This window comes from Pelophylax lessonae (genome assembly GCF_965119305.1).
Source record: "Pelophylax lessonae genome assembly, chromosome: 4".
Classification (NCBI taxonomy): domain Eukaryota; kingdom Metazoa; phylum Chordata; class Amphibia; order Anura; family Ranidae; genus Pelophylax; species Pelophylax lessonae.
Window position 1 is genome coordinate 88,434,366 of NC_138771.1, and position 27,024 is coordinate 88,461,389.

General features: G+C 41.8%; 1 protein-coding gene across 3 annotated transcripts in view; it reads left to right on the forward strand.

Moving 5' to 3' along the window:
• The first annotated feature begins 1,594 nt into the window (after positions 1–1,594).
• CYP19A1 (cytochrome P450 family 19 subfamily A member 1) overlaps positions 1,595–27,024 on the forward strand; it is a 161,612-nt gene continuing 136,182 nt past the window's right edge. The window contains exon 1 of one of the 3 annotated variants that reach the window (XM_082252824.1): positions 1,595–1,682. The gene's annotated coding sequence lies outside the window, so the exon portion shown is untranslated. Of the gene's footprint in view, positions 1,683–25,669; positions 25,804–27,024 lie in introns of those variants that run through there. The other 2 variants (XM_082252823.1, XM_082252825.1) reach the window with 2 other exon arrangements.

Genomic DNA, 27,024 nt, shown 5'->3' on the forward strand with positions numbered 1-27,024 from the left:
GGAACTGTTTTAGTATAAAGTGTTTCACAGGTGTACCTATCTGGGGTTGTTCCCAGTGTACCTCCCTACATACATTCACTCAGTTTAGCCTCCACATATGCAGCATACATATGTTAGGTGGTTTTCTAATATTATTTTACACATGAGAGGGGTGTATGTAAGTGGGCACTATATAAAAACATAGCTCATGAGATTGATCACCATTTTCTGAATTCTGTGCAGTCAGCATAAATGTCACAGAGTTGAACATTGCTGCACCACACATAATTTACATGACTTATCAGGTGTCAGTCAACACGATCCTCAGCAAAGCGTTTACAAATTGGCAGCTGTAATTTTTTTCTAACTTGTTAGCACTTGCACAGGCTTGCTGAGCTGGTTCATGCCACACTCAAGGTTAGCACTGTGGTATGTCTGAGCAAAATAAAAAATAAAATATGCACACCACTGCAATACATGCATGTTGCATGTTTTACCTTTTTTTTTCTCCCTTAAATTGCTTTAAGTACAGAAAAATAACCGTTGATCCTGCCAGAATTCCAGTGAGCTACTTATTTACTGTTTGAGCTGACAACTCTGCCTCCGCTGCATCTAATTCCAAGCTGTGATATTATCTACCTCAGTTATCTCCTATTTCAAAAACTACACTTCTATATTCAGGAAAGGATTTAGACGGCAATGTAAAATGATGACTAATCCAGTTTTGCCCAGTGCAGTGCAAAGCAATTCAGTAATAGGTGGTTTTATGGATATGCCTTCTGCTATGCACATCCCTGGTATTTGTTTCATCAGTTTCCATTTATGCTTAGAAAATCTTAACAGAAATATGATTCATTAAAAGCCCCAAAATAAATAAAGAAAAGTTTTTGTGTAAACTTTGCAATTGTAAATCCAGCGTGAAGTTCAGAGACCGTTAATTTGCCTCATATGGTTAATCAGTCCCACTGCCACCAAATACAAGAGAATACCCTACCTCCTCTTCCTTCCTCTTTGCTAAAGAAGTTAAAAATTTTCATGTAAAGTGTGTACACTTTCTAATGCCTGGTAGGTAGTTTCGTTCAACCCAGCGGGCCAAAGGAAAAAAACCGAAGAGTTCAGGAGGAGTCACTGTACTAACAATCTGATGTTAGTACAGCAATATCCCCCACTGAGTTATTGTGTTCTGACAGGGGGAATGCAACCCCCCCACCAGAGCACACCTGTCAGTGCTCTCAGCCATTGGCGCCGATCCGGTGCGGATCGGTAGACCTTTTTCGGTCAGGTCCCTTTGACAGAAACCAGTTGAACGGCCAGCATCTGTTGGAATGGCTGCCATACACCCAGGCCGAATGTCAGCCGGTTCAGTAGACACCGATATTCGGCCTGTGCGTATGGCCCTTAGGACTCTACAACACTTTAACAACTACTCAGCAATTTTAACTATTTGTTTTCATTTTTAACAAACTAATAGTCATCCATGATTAGTAAATGTCTTCAGGTCGTCTTAGAAATATGTCTAAATATGTGAAATCTATATGAGTGCTATAATAGGAGACAGATGGGGACACAGATGTTTGACATTAGTACACTATTCTGTCAACAGCTGGGAAGAAGCTTTTCTCTTCCATCCTTGACGAGATAATAGAAGATTGTTCTCTAGCTGATCTTTAAGGCGTCTTTCTGCTGAAGAGGATGGTGTAGGGGTAAGTAGTCAAAATGTCAAAATACTTCAGCTGAGGAACAATAACTATGGCAATAGATCATCTAAAAGATGCGTTTGTCCCCCTCAATGTGACGTTAACCGAGTTGAGGGAAGAACATGACATAGCATTTACTGGAAGAAAGATAAAGAGGTCATTCCAGCCATTTATCTCATCATTATTAACACACAGAGAAAGCACAAAGTAATGTATCTACTTTACATTATAAAAAACATCATACTCTATGTTTAAGTTATATAATATCAAGGGAAAAACAGATTGACTGGGGTGATCCATCGCTGTTTTGTATAATGAGTGCTGAAGTAAATATGTCATTATATGTCACAGTGTGATTTTAGGATACAACCTGGCTTCTCTGCGAAGTAGAAATATACATTTCTCTGTCGCTCATTGACAGACGTAGTCCTCGTTGATTCAACACAACTCGGGTTATGCTGCCCTCTACAGGAGTAGGACTAGACAGGAAAGAAAACATTCTGGCCACACCTTAGGGGCAGTCCCAGAGGGTATAGCCTCTCTCTCTCTGCTACAGCAAATCAGTTTTTTTCTGTCTAGTTAGGAGTAAGGACCTAGATGCCTTGCTAGGATCTTCGGTCCTGGCAGGATTTTTTTCTTAGAAAGATTTTTTAGACCGCTTTTTTCTCCAGTGTTCCTGTGAGATCTTCAAGCAAGAAAGCTGGAACTGGGCGATGGGCTGGATGTTGAGATCCAGTGGTCACCCCAGTTCAGCCTACGAGCGCGTGCAGGCCATAGCTCCGCGCTGGGTCGGCCGCGACATAGTCCCACTGGACGGGGACTGACCCTGCGAGTTGAACGTCTCGCTTAAACGCCAATGACCATGAGTCACGGCGTCTGTATTGGTCGAAAGCCCTCCCACCCCGGTGGAGAGGGGTACTGTCAGGAGTTGGCGCCCGCCTGGTTCCGGTATGGTGAGTAGTATGTTCCCCCTTTCCCCCTGACAGGTCTTGTGGTGAACGCGGGCCCCTCTCTGTAATGGTAAGGATGGGTCTCCCCTCTATCCTATACATGTCACAGATCCCCCTATTGGAGTGTGATTTTTGTGAACAAGAAACCAGGAGGCTTGGTTTGGAAGCTGACAATCTAATTGCAAAAATGTTTAAATGATTGTAGCCAGTGGCAGTATTAGAACATTACTGTGATAGTATAAGGTATCCTACCTGTCAGAAGCCACAGGGCGATGTCTATACATGTATACTGCATTCCAGATCATATTCCTCCAGCTAAGCAGATGCCTCCCGACGGCCACGGACCGCATACGGCCCGCCAGGGTCCGGTACCGCCGGCCACGCTGATCACCATGAGGGTGAAGGTTTGTGAGGCCGAGAGACTCCCGCAAACCTGCCGTTATTCGTTACAGGCCGCCGCCATTGTCTGGTAGATCGCACAAGGCCGCCATTTTGGCGTAGCCTCGTGTCTCCAGCATGGGGGCGGCCATGTTTGAGGTGACCCAAACACCTCGTGGAGCTAGGGGAGGCGCCGGAAGGCGTAGAGAGGGGCGGAGCCGCCTCCTTTTTTCCCAGGAAGCCAGCCAAAAGACTTCCTGTCTGTTCTAGACAGCGCTGAGACAAGTTGCATTTGAAACTCTGAGCATCAAGTGGTGAGCCTTAGGGTCTATCTCTCTCTCGCTCTGTAGGGGTCCCTAAGCAGGTAACACTGAGGGGCTTTGTGGCGCTGGGGGTCTGAAAAAAAAAAAAAAAGTTTTATTTTTTGGCAAATTGATTTTTTCCGGGTAGTATCTGGAATTATCATGGACCCTGCCACACAGGTACCCCCACCTGTTTCCCTCGAGGGGGCCGCGGGACCCGCCAGTGCACAGAGTATGGATGCATTTACAGCAGTTTTGGAGTCTTTGGTGGCTCGGGTGGAGACGGCCTGTCAGGAACGGGGGTCAAGAAAGCGACCCCCGCCTACCCCTATATCATCTGATACTTCAAATTCAGATTCTGAGATAGTCATTGCAGCTGCAGGTCCCTCTGCAGGGGCTGTTGTCTCAGGTAAAGTTCCCTCAGACAGTGAGGAGGACGTTCATGCTTCCGCCATAATTCAGGAAGAAGCATTGGTGGACGCACTAGTTGTGGCAGTTCGGGAAACCTTAAGACTTGAGGTTTTACCGGCAGAGGCAACTGAAATAGAGATTCCCTTTGGTACTAGCAAACCCACCAAGACGGTGAAGGTTTTTCCTTTACCCAAGTGTTTTGGTAATAAGATTAAAGAGGAATGGGAGCATTCTAAGCGTACCTTTACTATTTCCAATCGCATTGCTAGACGCTATCCGTTTGAGGAATCCCTCATTAAGAAATGGACGGTACCACCAGTGGTGGATCCACCTATTTCCAGACTGAATAAAGCCACGGTTATTCCAGTGGAGGACGCTTCGTCCTTTAAGGATTCGGTGGATCGGAAGGTAGAAGCGGAGTCCAGCACTATCTTTTCCCTGATAGGGTCAGCCTTTAGACCAGTAATTGTCATTGGTCTAGTTTCTCAGACATTAACGGAATGGGCGAGATTGGTGCGCCAGGACCTGAAGGGGAAAGATATCCCCCAGGCAACATCTGATTTGATGGAACAGATTATACAAGGACTACAGTTTGTCTGTGACGCAGCCTTGGATGCTACCCCCCTATTAGGGCATGCATCTATGTCAGCGGTAATCCTCAGACGTGTGCTGTGGTTAAAATGCTGGTCAGCGGACCTAGGTTCCAAAAAGACCTTGGCGAATCTCCCCTTTCAGGGGAATCGCCTATTTGGGGCCACCCTAGATGAGATCATTAAGGATGCCCCTGGGGGCAAAAGCACTTTTTTGCCACAGGCTGCTAAAGCTAAAGGACCTCGTAACAAGCGGGGACCTTTCTTTACCGCCCATAAAGGGTTCGTTCGCTCTGCTGGAGCAAGCGGGAAGGGCAAAACTCCTCTAGGAGGGTTCAAGAAGGGCTGGTCGGACAAACAAAAGACCGACTCAGCCAAACCTGTAGCAAAGGATTACACAGCCTGAAGGTGCGCCCCCACCCGGCTTGAGGGTGGGGGGACGTCTTCACCGGTATTCAGAGCATTAGATCGAGCATCGAGCACTGCTACCGGTGCGATTCTTCCCTTCCAACATTTAAGTACTACAGGGAGCGGTAGTTACCGTTCCCTGAACAGATCATTTTCTTTACCTTTTCCAAAGATTAGCCTCAGTTCCCCACAAGAATCGGATCCGGTTGAACAGACAGACCAAGGAACCTCTAGCCGGGTGACTTCGGTCCCTAATGTTCAACCAGGAGAAATCACCACTCCTGATAGGAATCAGGTGTCTGATAAATGTGTGGGAACACAGAACGATCAGACTTTGTCGGATTGCCGGGGCCAGATAGCTCTAGGGCAGCCTGTTTCGGATCCAGTCAGCTCCAGTTGTCCTGGAAATTCTAGGCTGGCCTCGTCAAGCCGGTCTGGCCGACTTGGACATTCTGGTCGCGAACGCTCCTTGGGAACTTCTTCTCAGGGAGTGTCTGCGGTCTCAAGGACCGATCTTCCATTGTGCTTTACAGTCGCTGGGTTTAATGGCCTGGCCATTGAGACCCAGGTACTGAAGGACAGAGGGTTGTCAGCTTCAGTTATTCCTACGCTAATTAAGGCAAGGAAAGCGACTTCCAGCAAGGTCTATTATAGCACATGGAAGACGTATATCGCGTGGTGCGAATCTTTAGGATTTCCTCCACGTACCTATTCGGTGACCCGAATATTGGCCTTTCTGCAAAAGGGGGTTGAGCAGAAACTATCCTTGAGCACCATCAAGGGTCAGGTTTCAGCATTAGCAATCTTCTTTTCTTCTTTCAGAAGCCTTTGACTACTAAGTCCTTGGTGCGGAATTTCATCCAGGGGGTGCGGCACCTGGCTCCACCAGTCCGCGCGCCCTTACTGCCCTGGGATCTTAATTTGGTTTTGTCGGTTCTGCAGAAACCTCCCTTTGAAAACATCAGGGAGATTCCCTTGCTTACTTTATCCCAGAAGGTGGCCTTCTTGGTGGCTATCACTTCTGCACGCAGGGTGTCAGAACTGGCTGCATTGTCATGCCAGTCCCCATATTTAGTGATTCATAGGGATAAGGTAGTTCTTCATCCTAAGCCATCCTTTCTTCCAAAGGTGGTTTCAGACTTTCATCTGAATGAAGATATTGTATTACCTTCCTTGTGTCCTCAGCCCAATCATCATCAGGAACATGCGTTGCATTCCTTGGATGTGGTTCGGGCAATCAGGGTATACCTGAAGGCTACGGAATCGTTCCGTAAGACGGATTCACTTTTTGTGATCACGGATGGCCCCAGAAAGGGGTTGCCTGCATCTGCCGCGACTATCTCCAAATGGATTAGACAGACGGTGGTACAGGCTTATTCTATTAAGGGTCGGAATCCTCCGTTCCCTGTTAAGGCGCACTCCACTCGAGCGCTCAGTACTTCCTGGGCCTTATGCCATCAGGCGTCAGTGGTCCAGGTATGTAAGGCGGCCACCTGGTCGTCGGTACATACCTTTACAAAATTTTATAAGATTGATGTGATGGCATCGGCGGATGCCTCATTTGGCCGCAAGGTTTTGCAGGCCGCAATTTGAGGAGACCGATGGTCTACCTCGAGGGTTTTTTTCTGTTGGAATTTTCTGTTGAGTCTCATCTTTGATTGATGAGCATTGAAAACTTCTAGTTGGCACCGGTTGGGCCTTCTAGATTGGATTTGATTTCCATTTTCCCACCCCTCATTTGTGGTACTGCTTTGGGACGTCCCGAGTTGTGTTGAATCAACGAGGACTACATCTGTCAATGAGCGACAGAGAAAAATGGATTTTTGTAAAATCTTACCATAAAATCCTTTTCTCTTAAGCTCATTGACAGACGTAGTACCCGCCCCTCTGTTTTTGAGTTGGGTTGGGTTAAATTCTCTAAACACTGCTTTGTGACATAACTGATTTGCTGTAGCAGAGAGAGAGAGGATATACCCTCTGGGACTGCCCCTAAGGTGTGGCCAGAATGTTTTCTTTCCTGTCTAGTCCTACTCCTGTACAGGGCAGCATAACCCGAGTTGTGTTGAATCAACGAGGACTACGTCTGTCAATGAGCTTAAGAGAAAAGGATTTTACGGTAAGATTTTACAAAAATCCATTTTTTTTTGTAACAAGTTTATTTTTTTCTGCTATCTAACTTCCTTCATGAATGAGGTTATTTCATACTCTAACGATCAGAGTATTATTTCCCAATTTGCAGTGTGAAAATGTAACTGCTAATAACTTTTTAACTGCTCTGTGTATTATAAAAAAAAAAGTTAAGTGCACCCCATATATAATATGGGACACTAAAATAAATTTATTTGTGAATTATTTAAATTCTTGTCCTTGTCTTTTTTTGTTTAAATTCATTTGTACAACTGTTGCCTTTGCGTGATATTTGTCTTTGTACAAGTTCAGTCTAGAATAAAAATAAACACTAAATAAGGGATGTGATGGATGCTGTGCTGCTAGACCTAAATACTACAATGCTTATACAGTGGGGATCGAAAGTTTGGGCACCCCAGGTAAAAAATGGTATTAATGTGCATAAAGAAGCCAAGGAAAGATGGAAAAATCTCCAAAAGGCATCAAATTACAGATTAGACATTCTTATAATATGTAAACAAAAGTTAGATTTTATTTCCATCATTTACACTTTCAAAATCACAGAAAACAAAAAAATGGCATCTGCAAAAGTTTGGGCACCCAGCAGAGTTAATATATTGTACTGCCCCCTTTGGCAAGTATCACAGCTTGTAAACGCTTTTTGTAGCCTGCCAAGAGTCTTTCAATTCTTGTTTGAGGTATCTTTGCCCATTCTTCCTTACAAAAGTCTTCCAGTTCTTTGAGATTTCTGGGCTGTCTGCCACGCACTGCTGTTTTAAGGTCTATCCATAGATTTTCAATTATGTTGAGGTCAGGAGATTGTGAAGGCCATGGCAAAACCTTCAGTTTATGCCTCTTGATGTAATCCCCCATGGATTTTGAGGTGTGTTTAGGATCATTATCCATTTGTAGAAGCCATCCTCTCTTTAACTTCAGCTTTTTCACAGATGGCATCAAGTTACCATCCAAAATTTGCTGAAATTTTATTGAATCCATTTTTCCTTCTACTTGTGAGATGTTCCCTGTGCCACTGGCTGCAATACAACCCCAAAGCATGATTGATCCACCCCCATGCTTAACAGTTGGACAGAGGTTATTTTCATTAAATTCTGTGCCCCTTCTTCTCCAAACGTACCTTTGCTCATTCCGGCCAAAAAGTTCAATTTTAACCTCATCGGTCCACAGAACTTGTTTCCAAAATGCATCAGGCTTGTCTATATGTTCATTTGCCAAAGTTTAAACGCTGATTTTTGTGGTGAGGAAGTAGAAGAGGTTTTCTTCTGATGACTCTTCCATGAAGACCATATTTGTACAAGTATCTCTTTATAGTGGAACAGTATACCACAACTCCAATGTCTGCCAGATCTTTCTGGAGGGATCGTGCAGTCAAACGTGGGTTTTGAATTGTTTTTCTCACAATCCTGCGAGCTGTTCTGTCTGATATTTTTCTTGGTCTTCCAGATCTTGCTTTAACTTCCACTGTTCCTGATGACTGCCATTTCTTAATTACAATCCGAACAGAGGATATTGACATCTGAAAACGCTTTGCTATCTTCTTATAGCCTTCTCCAGCTTTGTGCATGTCAACTATTTTCAGTTTCAGTTTTCTAGACAACTGCTTAGAAGATCCCATGGTGCTGATTGTTGGGGCAAGGTCAGATGAGTCTGGGCATTTAAAACCTTTGAGATGGCCATAAACCTGGTCTTCCCAGACGACGATTGAGAACAATCCATAACACTGGCAGGTCTTAGCCTTGCAAAGGGGGCAGTGCATGCTTTAAATTCTGCAGGGTGCCCAAACTTTTGCAGACACCATTTTTTTTGTTTTCTGTAATTTTGAAAGTGTCAGTGATGGAAATAAAATCTAACTTTTGTTGACATATTATAAGAATGTCTAATCTGTAATTTGATGCCTTTTGGAGATTTTTCCATCTTTCCTTGGCTTCTTTATGCACATTAATACAAATTTTTACCTGGGGTGTCCAAACTTTCGATCCCCACTGTATACTAATAACACTACTACTATGAGCAAAATGAGCCTGCATGCCATGTTTTTGTTATTCCTTGTCAGTATGACTTTTGGTTTTATTATTAAGTGTTCCTGCATGGCAAGACCACTTACTGTTATCTCACATATATATTCTTATTATAGCCAAATTTACCACCCTAACTCCTCCCACAGTTTTTACACTACATAGACAAGTAATATACCGAAACATGCGGATTGTTCCCGATTGGTGTGCTATTACTTTGTTGGACGTTTCGCCAAATGGTTCATGAAATATAAGCATTTTTATGGCGATATTGGTCCCATAGGAATGAATGGCAGAATGTTCAAAACTAGAGTGGGAGCTGACAAAATCTAGAGTGGGAGCTGAAAAATCAGGACAGGATTTCTAAACTGCCACCGCTCCCTCATTTTCAAGTCCACCTACACAAATCCTATATCAAACGTTCAGCTATCCCTGCTGCCACTAAAAATGTCCACGGCTAAGCCATAGTCCTGATAGTTTTCAGAATTTCTTAACTGCTGCCACTCCCGCACACACCACAACACACACCACACTACACCATACACACACCCCACCATACACACACCACCCCATACACACACCACATCACACCACACACACACACACCACACACCATACACACACCACACCACACACACCACACCATACACACACCACACACACACACACCACAGACACACACACACCACACATACACACTACACCCCACACACACACACACCCCACACACACACACCACCCCACACACCACACACACACACCACCCCACACACACGGCAAGAACACTTCACACAATTTCCCCGGGCATTGTACGTTTTCTAGTTATTCTTGATATTATTATACAGGATTTATACAGTGCCAAAAGCTTGCGCAGCGCTTTGTAGACAGTGACACATGAAGACAGACAGTACAGTTACAATACAGTTCAATACAGGAGGAATCTGAGGGCCCTGCTCATTAGAGCTTACAATCTAAGCGTTTTATGTGTAGAACCCTCCTAGGTGAGTGCTAGGAAAAGTATATGGGTGGCCCTGTCTGCTTATCAGGGGGGCTTTAATTGTTCAGCTAGGCTGTCATGTGTTCTCAGGTGTGCCTGTTGAGCTTTGGGAGTCTCCCCACTGTGTTCAATGAAGGCTCTCGTTGGACAGTAGAGGAAACCTGACCAATAGCACACCAGGGCTTGTATCTTTCCCAGAGGGCAGAATATGCCGCAATGCATCCTGGGATGGAGTATAAGTCTGAGGGGGGCACATGACGCAGTGTCTTTGGCGGGAAGCAGAGTCCCAGGAGGAGGGTGACGTCTGGCTCTCCTCCTGTTGGTGTGAGGAAAGGTGTCCTTGGCAGTCAGCCTAGAGGACAGAAGGTTGAGCTGAGCTGCAGAGAGGGATCCAGTGTGCTGAGGACCGTGCAGAGCTGTTGGGGCCGGAGTTTCCAGGAAAGCACAGTTGTGAGTACTGTAAACTGCCCCGGGTCTGCCTAGAAAAGGAGGCCACTCCAGGAGGTCAGAGGGATCCAGGAGCCAGCTAGCCAGGAGGAAGCTTAGAAAGGGGGTGCCTGAGTCTAAGCACTGAAGAGAATTCTATGAGAAAGGCTGCCGGTGCGGGCCCTGAAGTGCTAAGAGTTGCAGCAGTGTTTACAAGTAGCTACCTCAGCCAGGAAGGCTAAAGGGAGCAGTACAAAGGACCATTGAGTCATAAGGAAGTGTCAGAAGTCAGTTCAAGTCCACAGACAGCAAGATAGATTTCACTCGCGCCAACGGGCATTGACTGGCATTCAGCCAGCGTTAAGTCAGCGTCAATAGGCCTTTTTCTCAGAGTCCCAATCTATTGTGTATAGTCGAGACAGAGGAGTATCCCACTCAACCAAAGATGCCAGACTGTTTCTTGTCTCAGTGCTCACACTTGGAGAACATTCTGAAATGTGCTGTTGTTACTAGCGATAACCCTGGTAGACCCACATCCAGCACAATGGCTGGGAATTCTGCTACATATGAACTTCCAATTTCCATTGCTCATGTACACTGAAATCACAGTGTATTCTGAGAGATCATGAGGATTTATAATAATAAAACACATCAAAAATGACTCCCCCCTAGAACAGTAGACCACCTAATATATTTAATGCAAATTGGAACACAAAGTGGGCACTCTGTTTTTGTATATATTAAAATAATGCCACAATAGCAAAAACTAAAAAGAAACTCAAACCCAACCCCTAACCAAAAAACTAAAAAAGAATCTCAAACGCAACCCAAAACGACCCTAACCTATCTCTAGCCTAACCGTGGTCCTAACCCTACCAAAAAATAACCACAACTAAAGCCTACACACGAGCCGCGTGTACTGGAGCCGATCCAACAAAAGACGGCCATTCAGCTGGCTTCTGTCAATGGGGTGTCACCGAAAAAGGTCTGCCTATCAGTGCTCCCAGCCAATGGCTGAGAACACTGACTGGAGTGTTCTAGCACTTTTAGAACACAATACCATAGCAGAGGAGATTGCTGTACTAACATCACATAGGAGGTACAGTGGCTCCTCCTGAGCTGTTCATTTTTTATTTTTTTTTAGTTCACCCCTGCTTAGTTGCAATGAAAAAAAACTACTCATGTGTACTAGGCTTAAGGCTACCCACATACCTGAGGCAGTCTTGTGAAGTATCTCCTCAGGGCCTGTTATGTACAGGCCTGGTAACCAGGACAGGAATATAGGATAAATCCCCAAATATAACACAAAAAGTGATCAGTACCTGGCACACTCAGGTATCCAAAAATCAAAAATATAAACAAAAAGCTTTGACACCATTTAAAAATGGGACTGCCATTCTGGCCCACCCCCTCCCTCTCCTGATTGGCTAACTGACTTTGACAGCCATAGGAGCCAATGGCGTGGCTCCTGTGTCTCAGCCAATCAGGAGGGAGAGTCATTAGAGCCGAGGGACTCATGGACATCGTTTGACAGAGATGGGCTCGGGTAAGTATTAGGGGGTGCTGGGGAGGCTGCTACACAAAGAAAGTTTTTTTATCTTAATGCATTAAGATAAAAAAACTTCTGACTTTACAACTCCTTCAAGTATATGACAATTTGTAATGTTCCGGTACCTTTGGTACCCTAAATTACTCTTTTCACAAGTGTATGCGCTCCACCATTCTCTTTTGGAAAGGTGCGCATACACCTTTAAGACTGAAGCTGTCATCACTCAGCGCCGGACTAGATGGCTATTTAAAGCGCCAGTTCTCACTCACATGTGTTCGTTCAAACACCCTTACCTGGATGCTAACTTGGCTTGAAGCTTTCGTGCTTGCAAGCATACCTCGCTGACGGAACCTCGCTGCGCTGATCCCTGCATCCCGCTTCCGGATCATCCGCTCCTCCTGAACCAACCTTCGGCTGTATTGCTATTAGTGCTAAGTACCCCGCAGGGGAACCCTCTATAAACTTATACTAAGCTTACACTATCTAGCTCTGCATAGTAAAGACTATTTATCACATCTGCATATCTAGATTGCTAGCTCTTAAGACTACTGCTACTTATTCCTGCACTGGGTTGATCACTCTTGTATGTCCACCTGCTACTCTGTCATCTGCTACCATACATGATTGCTAAACCTACCTGCATCCATCTGCTACTGTCTTACCTTCAAGTGTCTGTCACCTACCACCTCCACTCAACCTGTCTCTTAAATCTTCATCACTGTGTTACTACATACATAAAGTCACTCTAGGAACCAGCTTGTTGAGTGTGTGTATTTACTAGCTGAATTAAGACCTTCCACACATGATGAGTCATTGAGGTTGGGAATGGTATCTCAGCATCTCTCTTACATGACTACTGAAGTGGAATATTTCTGCAGCTGAAAATCCACACCATACATGAAACGCAGGAGCGTTACACAATTATGGCATTATTGCTTGTAGGATGAGTGTAGATCTGTCTCGATGGAATTTTTTGACTACTTGAAGATATGCATGTTAAACCTCCTTCCGGTCCAGGCCACTTTCTAGTTACCAGCACTCTAAAAGTTTGACTGACCATTACTTGGTTATGCAAAACTGTACCCAAATTAATTGTATATGTTTTTGGGACAGATAGTGCTTTCTTTTGCTATTATTTAATTACCACTGTTTTTTTTTTTTTTTTTTTAATTTTTACTATATACAGAATAAAAGACAATTGTATCTGTTACACAATTTTGGAAATAATCTTTCTTCATATACTTAGACCAAAATGTATTTGGTTACATTTCTAAGATATAAAAAACACAAATAAGTGCATATTATTTAAATTGTGTAAAAGGGGTCTAAAAATTATGGTATATGTCCCCTGTGTGGATTTGCCTGTTTTCGGCTCTCCTCTATTTATGCGCTGTCAGCGTGAGGGAAGGATTGGCGATAAATTGCAAATCCTGTTAACATTGTGATAAGCTGTAATTGGACATAGCTGATCACATAGTAAGGAGCTGCCGTGATTGGCTCTTTACCACAATCCGTGATCAGCTATGTCTGAAGGATGCAGCGATCACAGATCACTGCTGATGGATGCCGCAGAGGGCAAGCAGGCAGCGCGGGCATGTGAGGACGTCATATTGCGGCCTCCCGACAAAGTGCAGCTGGGCTGTAGCCATCATTCAGCTATAGTGTGGTAGGCAGGGGTTTAAATGGATATAAAATTTTCTATTTCCACCTGAATATCTGGTTGGGCTGTAAATGGTGAGAGGCATTGATGAAATAGATATTAGACATAAAAGAATTTGAAAGAGCCCGGAACACTAGTATGGTCCCTAATTCCTTTTGGCTGATGCTGTAACCCCCTACTTGCCATTTCACCAGAATGTACCACACTGCTGCCACTTGCCACTTCACCAGGATGTACATAATGCTGCTGCAATTTAGCAGGTTGTTCAGTGATTGATAACATAGTACACCTGAATCTTTTGCAGGAATCCCTTCAAGTTGTTAATCAATGGGGGGGGGCGTGGCTCTGAGCTCTGTGATGGCTGCCTAATCACAGAGCTCTGCCGGACCGCTGAGATACCCGCCGCACAGGGGGCTCCAGGTCCCGTCAGAAATTAGACCCCACAGCAGGTGAAACTTGGGACCCTGACATGGAGGTTGGCAGTGGTTTACCTCAGCAACAACAAGCGACCACCATCATTGACCCTATTGCTGGATTCCCTACAACGGGACAGCCGGTCTCAGACATTGTACTGAAAGACATGTTAATGTCCCTTAGGGACTCAATTCATAATGACCTTACAGCTTCAGTCGCAAGATGTCGCAAGGAAGTATATGAAATTGGCGACAGAGTTGACCAAATGGAACAGGCCATGGGTGAATATTCCACTTCATATAATACACTAGTTGATGCCCATAGTGCCCAAATGGAAGACATGCTATGGATTAAAGGTAAATTGGCGGACCTTGAGGACCGCTCCCGTAGGAACAATTTAAAACTCAGGGGAGTCCCAGAAACAGTCCTACAGTCCCAACTTCCTCAGTTTGTCCAGGAAATGTTCCGTGCGATTGTCCCTTCACTCTCTGAACAAGATCTTATTGTGGATAGAGTACACAGAATTCCCAAACCTTCTTTTTTGGCTGATGACATCCCTAGAGACGTCCTCTTGCGGGTACACTATTTTAAAACAAAAGAAGCCATTATGGAACAATTTTGCAAAATAGACTAGAGACCCCCAGCCTATATATCTGTCCAGATTTTGCCTGATTTATCCCGCCACATTCTTCAACGTAGGAGACAACTAGCCAGTATTACTAAGGCATTGAGAAATCACCAGATTTCTCACAAATAGAAATACCTCGCAACTTTGCTTATAACGCATAACGGTATCACTGTCCCTATTTCCACAATGGATGAAGGTCTTGCCTTCCTACGGCAATGGGACATAATACCTGAAATGTCTCCCTCTCCAAACTTCATTCCCATCCAACCTAGAAGACGCCCTCCACACAGGATGAGACATGAAGCGGGTCCCTCTCCCACTCCTCGACGTTCCACCTAATCTCAGCGGTTCTTAGTGGTTCTTCCACCATACCCCATGTTCCTAAGGATATCAGTTAGTATATCCCCGGTTCTTTTCCTGGTTCCTATTTTTGCTTTTGCTTTTTTCCTTGCTCTTTTTGTTTTTGTTCACTGTTTTAACCACTTGCCGACCGCCGCACGCCGATCCACGTCGGCGGTCAGCCCCTCACAGGCAAAGTGACGTAGGGCTACGTCAGTAGCTTGTGAGGGTCTAGGGAGCGAGCGCGCGCCGCCGGAGGCGCGCTCCCGCGTGGTCACGGACCCCCCTGTGCGTGTGACCGGCGGACCCGATGTCCGCCGGCCACTCTGCGATCAGCGGGGGAGAGGGAGAAATTCAGGCAGCTTGTGTAAACAAGCTGCCTGTCATTCTCCCCTCTGTATGAGAGCTGATCATATGGATCTACTATGTAGATCCGTTGATCACTCTGCATACAGCTGAAGCCACAGCCAATCACAGTTAGAATCACGCCCCTAGGGACACACACAGCCCCTCCCTCTCAAATAAAGTTAACCCCTTCACTACCAGTGTATTTTTACAGTAACAGTGCATATATATAGCACTGATTACTGTAGAAATGTCACTGGTAACCCCAAAAGTGTCAAAAATGTCAGTCAAGGGTCCGATCTGTCCGCCGCAATGTCGCAGTACCGCAAAAAAAATCGCAGATCGCCGCCATTACGCGTTAAAAAAAAAAACAACAAAAATGACAAAAATCTTTCCCTTAGTCAGTAAACGCAATAACTTTTGCGCAAACCAATCAAAATACGCTTTTTGCGATTTTTTTTTTACCAAACCTAGGTAGCATAAAACAAATTGGCCGAAAATGTTAAAAAATTTTGATTTTTACATTTTTTTTGGGGGGAATTTCATATATAAAAAAGGGAAAAATATTGCTATTTTTGCAAAATTTACGCTCTTTTTTTGTTTATAGCGCGTGATCAAAAAATCGCACAGGTGATCAAATACCGCCAAAAGAAAGCTCTGTTTGTGGGAAAAAAAGGACGCCAAATTCGTTTAGGTACAGCCTCGCACGACCGCGCAATTGTCCGTTAAAGTCACGCAGTGCCGAATCGCAAAATAACCCCTGGTCGTTTAGCAGCCAAATCCTCCGGGGCTTAAGTGGTTAACACAGGATACCTTACACAGTCTACATGGGATTCCTTACAGTCAACATTTATCCCAAGAGACTCAGGCCTTGATGCTCAGCTACACATTTACCGGATAGCAGCGATGTGGAATCTCCCACTGCGAGCCTTAGATCCAAGTAAGACCGCATTTTCTCCTTCACAAACCTTTAATCCACCTTTTCTGTGATGATTACATGCTTATCACTTAATGCCAAGTGATTAAACCATCCTGCCAAACGCCGCTCCATGTGGCAAGAAGCCCTCACACATAAAGTGGATATCTTATGTGTTCAAGAAACACACTTTGAAGCCTCTAAAAGTCCTACATGCTCCAATCACAACTTCCCCCATATCTTTCTCTCCTGTGCAAGCAATAAAGCAAAAGGAGTCTTGATTGCAGTGCGGGTTACAGTTAGTTTCCACCTCCGTAGCTCCACCATTGACGAAAATTGAAGATTCATCATACCGACATGTGACATCAACTCCAAACCTTACACGATTGTATCCCTCTACGCTCCTAATGTCCACCAGATCTGTTTCCTCAATAAGCTTTTCAAAAAACTATGTCTTAAATACGGTGGAATTATTGTTTGTGGAGATTTCAATGCTGTACCTGTTTCAGTCCTGGATGCTTCCAAAGGCCCCTCAAAAGGTTGCCAGGAAATTGGCAGTCTGCTCCACAGAGAGGACCTATTTGACGTCTGGAGATGCAACCATTCCAATGAGAAAGACTACACCTTCTTTTCTCCCAGACACAACTCGTACTCCCGAATAGACCTGTTCCTAATGGACAAATGGCTGCTCCAGAAGATTGCAAGATCACATATCTTTGATATTACATATCATCAAGGTGTATTCAGAAGTTGGGAGTTCAGATAGGAGTTGCATGTCTTACATTTTAAAATGGCCTCCACACATTTAGAAGACCGTCATTTAGCCATTTATGTATAACAGCTGGACAGCAAGTAGTTTAAAGTTTTTATTTTTTTTATATACAGAAAAGAAAGGTTAAAACCCCTATCAAATTATTTTTGACTGTCTTTATCCCATTAGAATGATTTTGCCATGCTGCCTGCCTTGAGGAGACAAGAGGACGGAAGAGGAAAATGTTCTAAAGTGAGGGGGAATTTCCTTCTAAGACAGTTGTCACTGTAACATTTTTCCCTTTGGATTTATTACCATCTCCTTTTAATCTCATGACAAATCTAAAACTTAGGATTTCCCCTCAATCTTTGTATCTGTGAAAATTGTGAATCTCCCCAAGGGGGGACAGAGGTAGCAATAAAAACATGACAGAGGTCTTATTTACCCTTACTAATATATCCAACATTAAGAAAAAAGGTTTTGCCTTTAGGTACACTTTAATTTCCCAAGTACATATAATGTAGATACAAAGAAATATATCACTGTATGTGGTGGTTGTTTTCTATGATGCCACCTCCTTGTCATAGCAAAAATATGAAATGTGTGAAATAAGAAACCCATTTTCTGGCTTACTCCCTCTAGATATGAAAAGCTCTTAATGTCAGCCCTTTCCCATGTAAGCAATTGGCCTCTTCTAAATTACATAAAACAACTGCAACAAAGAAGAATAATGTTGGTTATTGTCTGCTAGAGTCCTCTTGTTCATCTGACATAAATTATTCTAAACATTAGGACACTGGACAAGCCTGCCTTTGACTCATGCCTTTGGTGCCAGGACAAAAGTGGTTAATTATTGAGACACCCTTGTTTTAATAACATTACATTTGTGCCAGTAGCTCAATGTGTGGGAAATCTCTTCAAATCAAATATTGTCAAGACATGCCACAAGACCAGTCCTTTAGCTTCTTTATGCAAAGAATTTTTGGAACTTTACATACAACAATGAAGATAATTAGTCTTCTTGTTCAGTAGACACAAAATGTAATCTGAAAAATGTTTAACGCCCAAGTAGAAGCACTGTAGTGTAACAAAGTTTCTCTTCATCACTAAAAATCAGATAATGCAGAGATGAGTTTAGATTACGTGTATGAATTGTGCTTGAACAAATTTTTTTTATTTTTGTAATAATTTTTATGCAAAGCAGAACTGTAATGTGACATTGCTTAACGTCCTTGAAAAAAACACTGTGCTGCATTGCTCAGGGTAAGGTCACGATTTGGCAGCATAGAGAAAATACTTAAAGTTACCAATGCTTGCAGCACTAGTAGGTTGAACTACAGTATTATTATTATTATTATTATTAATAATATTATACAGGATTTATAAAGCACCAACAGTTTGGCAGCATTTTAAAATATAAAGGGGGAAAGCACAATTACAACACAGTTCAATACAAAAGGAATAGGAGGGCCCTGCTCATGGAACGATTTTGAATCTGCATATATTGTAAGTGTTACTCTGCATTTCTATTCAAATTTAAAAACTTTAAATCACGCTATGGAGATTTCTTTCTTTCTTTGCCCTGAATGAATGTCCACTGGGGATATCCATACCCACCCAGGTCTATCTTTCGCGGGGGGACCAACAAAGATACAAAGTGCCTAACCATACCAGGCCCATACCTGAGTGACCCACATGCAATATTACTAAGTGGATTAAAATTGGGGGTGCACCTTCACCAATTGCATGAAATTTCACAGATTGGCACCATTTTTTATTAAGAAGAAAGCACAGCGCATGTTGTATACTTTTTCACTGGACACTTGCTGATTTGGACTGTTTTTTTGGATTGGGACATTTATGAATTCATTTTCTTTGGGTATTATTCTGTGTGGCACATGCTTTGCACATTAGTATTTCACTGCCCACATGCTTAATATTTTTTTATTTTGAGGTCTTTTCTGACATTTCTCTGATATCATTTATAATATGTTCTTTTTTGCACTTATATTTATTTAGATTCCATTCACATTTGGAGTAGGATTTTATTTCACTTTTGTGTGCTGTGTTTGAGTTGTTATTTAAAGTTACCAATGCTTACAGCATTACAGCACTAGTAGGTTGAACTACAGTATTATTAATATTAACCACTTAAGCCCCGGAGGATTTGGCTGCTAAAAGACCAGGGGGTTTTTTGCGATTTTTTTTACTGCGTGACTTTAACGGACAATTGCGCGGTCGTGCGACGCTGTACCTAAACTAATTTGACGTCTTTTTTTCCCCACAAACAGAGCTTTCTTTTGGTGGTATTTGATCACCTGTGCGATTTTTTGATCATGCGCTATAAACAAAAATAGAGCGTCACTTTTGCAAAAATAACAATATTTTTCACATTTTTTTATATGAAATTCCCCCCAAAAAAAATGTAAAAATCAAAATTTTTTAACATTTTCGGCCAATTTGTTTTATGCTACATATGTTTGGTAAAAAAAAACGCAAAAAGCGTATTTTGATTGGTTTGCGCAAAAGTTATCGCGTTTACTAACAAAGGGAAAGATTTTTGTCATTTTTGGTGTTTTTTTTTTAACGCGTAATGGCGGCGATCTGCTATTTTTTTTTTTTCGGTACTGCGACATTGCGGCGGACAGATCGGACCCTTGACTGACATTTTTGACACTTTTGGGGGTACCAGTGACATTACTGCAGTAATCAGTGCTATACATATGCACTGTTACTGCAAAAATGACACTGGCAGGGAAGGGGTTAACTTTATTGGACAGGGAGGGGTTAAGTGTGTCCTAGGGGCGTGATTCTAACTGTGCAGGGACATTGCTATTGGTGTAAAAACAAAGATCAACGGTCCTACATAGTAGAACCGTCTGATCTTCATTTTTACACCAGGGAGAATGACAGGCGGCTTGTTTACATAAGCCGCTCCGCCTTTCTCCCTTCACCGGAGCGATCGTAGTGTGAGCGGCGGACATCGGGTCCGCCGGTCACACGCACTGACTTGTCAGTGAATGAGCCGTGGTGGGCGTGCGCAATTGGCTCGCAAGTCAGTGACAGGCGAGTGACGTATCCATACGTCACTCTGCCTGGCCGGGGCTGACGGCCGCAGTATATAGTCGTGCGGCGGTCGGCAACCGGTTAATAATATTATACAGGATTTATAAAGCACCAACAGTTTGCACAGCATTTTAAAATATAAAGGGGGAAAGCACAATTACAACACAGTTCAATACAAAAGTAATAGGAGGGTCCTACTCATGGAGCTTACAATCTAAAGGGAGGGGGAGTTGAAGCAAAAAGAAACTGCTGCAGGGGATGATCTGATGGAGGTGTAGAGGTTTTAGGTGAAGGTGGGGTAGGCTAACCTAAATAAATGAGATTTCAGAGATTGCCTAAAAGCAGACAGGGTAGTAGCTTAACAGACAAACTGGGGTAGAAAGTTCCAGAGGATGAAAGAGGTGTTGGAAAAGTCCTGGAGGCGAGCATGGGAGGAAGTAACAAGGGAGCTAGAGAGCAAGATGTCTTGGGAGGAGCGGAGAAGGCGATTTGGGTGATACTGTATCTGCAGGGGAGGTTGGTGATGTAGCTGGGGACAGTGTTGTTAATAGCTTTGTACATTGTGGTTAGTATTTTGAATTGTATACGTTGGGCTAGTGGAAGCCAGTGAAGGAATTGCCAGAGAGGGGCAGCAGTCACGGATCGGTTAGTAAGGTGTATCTAAATCTAGCAGCAGCTTTCATAACAGACTGAAGGAAGGATAGTCTGTGTAAAAGTAATCCAGTGATGAGGCAGTGGTAGTAGTCAAGGTGGGATACAACCAAGTATTGAATATGTTGTTTTTTGGTGTTGTTAGTCAGGAAGGGGTGAATTCTGGAAATGTTGCGGAGGTTAAGGAAGCACCTTATGCAACCAAAAAAGTTCCATCCTATATGGGACAGCCATAGGTTGAATTTTCACATCTTTGAAACATAATCATAACTCATTTTAACATACACATAAAGCATTTTTTTTCCAATAATACCCCCCCCCCCCCCATCCTCTCTGCTTTGTAAAATTGCCTTCCACTTTTGAAGTTTGCACCGTGTATAATCAGATTATTTAAGGTGTATTCAGAAGTTGGGAGTTCAGATAGGAGTTGCATGTCTCAAGTCATTTTTTAATATCAGTTTCCCTGGCAGCAGTTTGCATGAGAGCAAACAGAAATGTTTTTGTCACTTATATGGTGCTATTCGAAAATTTTGCATTACGTGCCATATTAACAAAGGGCAGCCCTGGGTGCAAGCTGGAATGCCTCTCTATGACACACTGTAGCTTTGGTAATCCCATAGATGGAGAACGTTGGGGTCAGGAGGGACTGACTATACCTTTGGACTACAATCACACTGTAACTATTGGCTTCAAGAGTGATGAAACGCTGAAAACAATACGGCTGCTGGAAAACTAATGGCGGACAAATGTGTACATATTTGATCCACCTGAAAAATATATTCCGAAAGGTGCTTATAACTTTTACTTACATGTGTAGTCAGATGAAAGGAAACTTCAAAGAAGCTCAACAGCTCTGGCAAGGCAGGTCCAATGCAGCAAGGCTTCCCTTGAGGGGCACCCAACAGCAGCTCAAGCCATAGAAATTCAGAAAGGAGTGACAGACCAAAACCAGATGAAAGAGTCAAAGATAAGTTTGATTATTGGTAGATAAGTCATATAAAAACAACCAATGTTTTCATTCTTGTTTTTGCTGTTGTAAGCCCTATTCACATAACGGTCCTCTAAGGTTTTCCATTTTGTTGGTACAGACATACCACTGAAATCTCACTCTATGCAAATTTTGGATGATTACTCATGCACCACTTACTGGGGAGGCTATGATCCTTTGGTATTTACTTATCAGGGAATCAATCACCATGCTGTACTTTGACTTGCCTTATGTAGTAGTAGATATAACATACTGTTACTGCCATATGTACTGTACTGAATACGGTTCTAATCCTGAACCTTATGCTCCTTCTGTTATCCCCCTTTATGTTTTTTTCACTATATCTCTGCTTTTTCCTGTGTATTTGTGTGATAACAAAAATCAATAAACAAAGATTAAACATAAAATCAGCCAATGTATTTTGGGGCAACAACACTCTCTTTTTATGAGGGCTCAACAAAGGATAAAACTTGTATGGACTCAAAAAAACAGCAACGTCTCTATTAGAACCAGCATTGAACTTCCTACAGAGTAACAACTTGGCAGTAGTTGCTTGGCATTGGGTTGATTTACTAAAACTGGATAGTGCAAAATGTGTTGCATCTCTGCATAAATACCAATCAGATTCCATTTTTTTTCTTTGTAAAAGCTTAATTGAATGAGCTGAAGCTAGAAGCAGATTGGCTACCATGCACAGTTCTACCAGTTTTTGCACTCTCCAGTTTTAGTAAATCAACCCCATTGTGTCCATTGCTCCACTTTGCAAGACTAGTTTGCAAGGGAATTTGCCTCACATCACATTTCTATTCTTCAGTATGTTAAACGTATCTTTTATTCATTAATGTATTTATGAAAAAAACTGGTTAATATACAGGAAGGAATTTTTTTTTTTCAATATGCTGAGTTTATTTAAAATGCATTCAGCCAGAGCTGCATTTATTACCTTCTGCTATCAAAAATTGTAGCCCTAGCAGTAACAATAACATCCAAAGTGCCTCAGAGCCTAGAAGCATCTGAATGCAGAACTGTTTGGCCCATGATTTATACATTTTCAGACTGAACATCATTTTAGTACTACGCAGGAGTTAGTTATTGCTTTAGAATGTCACAGGTATCATAAGTGAAACCAACTTTTTAATGTAGGTGGAAGAACCAGGAGGCCTTCTAATTACTATGCTATGGGGCCCTGAACATCTCAATTAAAATGTCCTCCTCCCCTCTTACATCGTATGTATCCTGCAATGATATTTTCTCAAATTTATTTGAGGCCAGTCTAGGCTGAGATCGATACTATGTATTGCCCAAAACGAAATGGAGGAGTAGGAGTCCCCAATCGCTCTCATTATTATAGAGTGGCAAACATATTGCCCGTAGCTTTCCTACGGGTTAGATACAAAATACCCTTATGGGTCTCTCTTGATGAAGTAGGCTCCCATCTCACTTATATCTCTAACCTAGCCTGGCTCCCATGACATTTATGACCAAAACTACTGAGCCCACTCTTTCCCCTGGGTCGGGATAACCCTCATCAATTCTAATGGTGGCAAACCAATGAACTCCAAGATGTACATTCGCTACCCACACCTTAGGGAATTAAAACTTTTACTATTACAATTCACAAAGTCTGTATGTCCAACTGCAACACTGTTTTCTAATTAAAGTGCACAAACCATTTTCTGACACCTATCTAGAAATTACTGTAGATGCAGAACTGACCCCCATTCATCTGGCCTTATATCTTCTATTAAAGCAACTCTTAGTGTGTTTTATACATGTAACAATACCATACACCAAAATAAATAGACTTAAGAGCTTTCTTCAACTTTGACAGAAGAAGACTGGATGTATGCCTGGTCAGCAACAGCTAAATACTTGAAAAATATACTTGTTCTCAAAAATTCCTAAAAAGCAAGGCTTAATGCATGGGCAAACCTGGGCACTCCCCCGGAGCCCCAGGTGCATGGAGGCCCCATGATAATCTTGCATTACATCATGCTTGCCAATTTTCCTGGATTTGCTAGGACAGTCATGCTTTTTACTAAGCTGTCCCAGGATGGCTGTGTCCCGGGTAGCGTCCCGGAATCTGTACTGTGCCCTTCTGCCTCCCCCATACTGTGTTCTTTGCATTGATTATTCTTTGATTTATGGCATGTTTTCTTATTGTTTAAAATCGATTTTATGGGCAGTACTAATAAATATATGCTTTATTCTATCAGCTATTTATGTTTTAATTCTTGAGAGTCGGTGCATAAATTTGGGCAAGCTGGTAGGGGGCCCCAGTGCATTACTTTGCCCAGGGGCCTATGATGCTGTTAAGAAGGCCCTGCTAAAAATGTGCTCCTTCATTGGTATTATACCCCTGCTTTTTTAGTCAAAGGCATATTCACCTAACCTCCTGTTTTAGGGCTACACTTAGTTAGATACCATGGCACACTTTTGGTGGACCTGCCCCACGGTACACAGTTTTTGCATTTGACTGTTTACTCTAATTTATGCTGTACTCTCATGTGACCTAGTTAAAAACCCATGAGAAGCCATACTGGACAAGCCTATAGAAAATACAACCAGAAACCAGCAAGCCTTGATCACATATATCTTTATGGCTACTAAGCAAACCATGTTGAGATCATGGAAAACTCCATGCTACCCTAGAACATATCTACTGCACTTGCCCCTTAATCTAGGTGACATTACTGTAAAGTCTTATTCCTAATGACCAAGCTGAATTTTCACGTGCTTTGGACTATATCATTACCCAAGAGAAATGTGTTAATATCCTGAATTACTGCTAGACCTGGATTTCATCTGCTGCATTTACTACATTATGCAAACACTGAAGTCAGTTCCTGTTATCCCTTATCTGTTGTCATCCTACCCTAACACATCTAACTGTACTCTCTCATGTTTATATTAAACCAGTAAAAATATTCTAAAAGAAGATCAGATAATTACAGGATAAATTATACAACAGCTTGCTGGTTGCTGTAGAGAGGACAACACAAGTACTATCAATCCAAATTTAAAAATAAATGTTCTGGGCTTCATGACCACTTTGTACAGTAAGATTCATTTTACAGGCCAAGGGTTAAGCATTTAGAATTGTTTACTCAGTGGGAAGCTGTAATTGTTTTTGGTCAATTTTTTGTTACATGCTTTTAAAATGACATAAGCTTACATGTTTATAAAGGGACTTATATAATAATATATTATTTTGTAATAATTTGTATAAACATCTTTTTTTATGAATAAACCTAATTTTGGGTGCATCCATGACAATTAGTTTGTAAGAACTGCTGGATTTTTAAGAAAGCTCAGCACTGTCTATTCTTATTTGTAGACTAATTATTTAACGTAGTTAAAAAAAATTATTTATATAAACCAAAAAAAAAAATGTATACACTTGGACATATTTGCAGCCTTTCCAAGCCAGATGATTTGTTATTTGCTATAAAATGGGGTAAGTGTCTTTATTTTGCTAACTTTTCAGCAGACGTTGTATTCAGCCCGCTGGCTACCAAACGCACCCAGAAAGCTGATGCCCTTGCCTAGCGCTCTTTACCTGCTTGTTGTAGGTGGCAAATAAGAAAAATGTATTCAATAATATTCAATATTTCATGTTGACCTAATTACAAATACATTTTACAAAAACTAACATTTTAGTTTTAGTGCTGACCATAACGAATAAAAAATTATTAAAATAAATATATAATAATTACATGTGGGGCATGACTTTGGACTCCTTGGTTATTAGTTGTTGCTTACTATTCCATTTTAGCATTATTTCATTAAATATATATATATATATATATATATATATATATATATATATATATATATATATATATATATATATATATTTCATTTTACTCCAATCCAATGCAGCCATACTTTTTTTTTTTACTGAACAAACAAAGGAAACCAAGGGAAAACAAATCTTTTTGCAGATATATAGGTCTTGAATGAAATTTAAAAAGGGATTCGGGAACACGGTCAGGTTACAAACTTCTGCTGGTTGTAGTAATGACACTTATGAAATAAGTCATCTGTATCCAAGCAACTGATCTCATAGCAACTTGAAGCACCTTTTTCACAATCAGCACTGGTCAGAAATGTTTTTTCCCCACTCTCGGTTCTTATATTAAAGGGTTGGGAACTTCAAAGGTTCCTCAGAGGATGCAGATGTGCACAGAAGACACAGGTATGAGTCGGATTCTTGCTGTTCGTAATGCTGTTCGGAAATTGAAACAGTAGTGTATTTTTTATGAAATGACATGTAAATGTATTAGGTTAGCTAGATGGGGCATTTACATATAGTTATTAAATGATTGCTTATTGAGAGCATTTTCCAAGATAATGAAATTTTAGTTTCTACATGGTTATGTATATCCTTTGGGTTGCTACTTCATAGTGTTGCTTGAAGTTAGAAAAATTGTATGTTATTGGAAAATTCTGTTTTGAAATCCACAAAACTAAGTGGTAGCTTGTCACAAAAGGAGATGTGTTCTTATAAGATACTGCAAAGCTCCATCAAGAACAGACAGTGTAGGGCAATTCAATTTTTATACAATGCAATATCGATTGCATAAAAAAATAGACACTAGGAATTTGGTTTGTAAAGCTTTCACCAAACTAATTAAACACTTCTGAGATAGGCAAGAACACCAATTCCATTACTTATTCATTTGTAGTTTTTTTTATTGTAAAACCTTGCAGCTGAAAAAAATAAGTAAACATATCCCTTGTAGAAAATCACTGACACCAGAATAAAAATGGGATGGGTGGATGGATAATAATTCATTTTGTCTGCTTTAATTGCATTATTCCCATAGCTACAAAATGTAATGAAACTCATTGTGTTTGTGTATGACCTTCTTAGTTTACTAGAATTTGTATTATCTTGTTAATTTTTAAAGCTAAAACCAGGGTGAGGCACATCTTTCATTTCACAAATTATATAATTTGTCTTTATATTCCAAATTCCTGCTTTTATTTGGATGAACCAAGCACTTTGGGCTTTGATGCACTTATCTTATTATTTTATACAACCAGGATAGTGATGACAGTTTCATATAAATATTTTCCAGAATTCAACATGAGAAAAATTTATAAGCATCAGATTATGTTACTAAAATTGCTTTAATGCAACTTATTTTACTTTTAAGCATTTTATTTAAATCATTTTTCTTTCTTTGTTTTGTACAATATACTAATTAGTGGGTGTGTGAAAAAAAATGTACCAGATTTCCTTTGACAGTGCCACAATGATAAAGGGAGTAAATAGGGAGTCTACCAAAGGATTGCAGGAAGCTGACATTCTTTTTTCACTTGATTGTGTATTTTGTAAATGCATTTGTCCAGGTGCAGGAGAGGCTTCAGGTTCCCATCATCTCTCTGTAGAACGCTAAAATTAAAAAGAAAA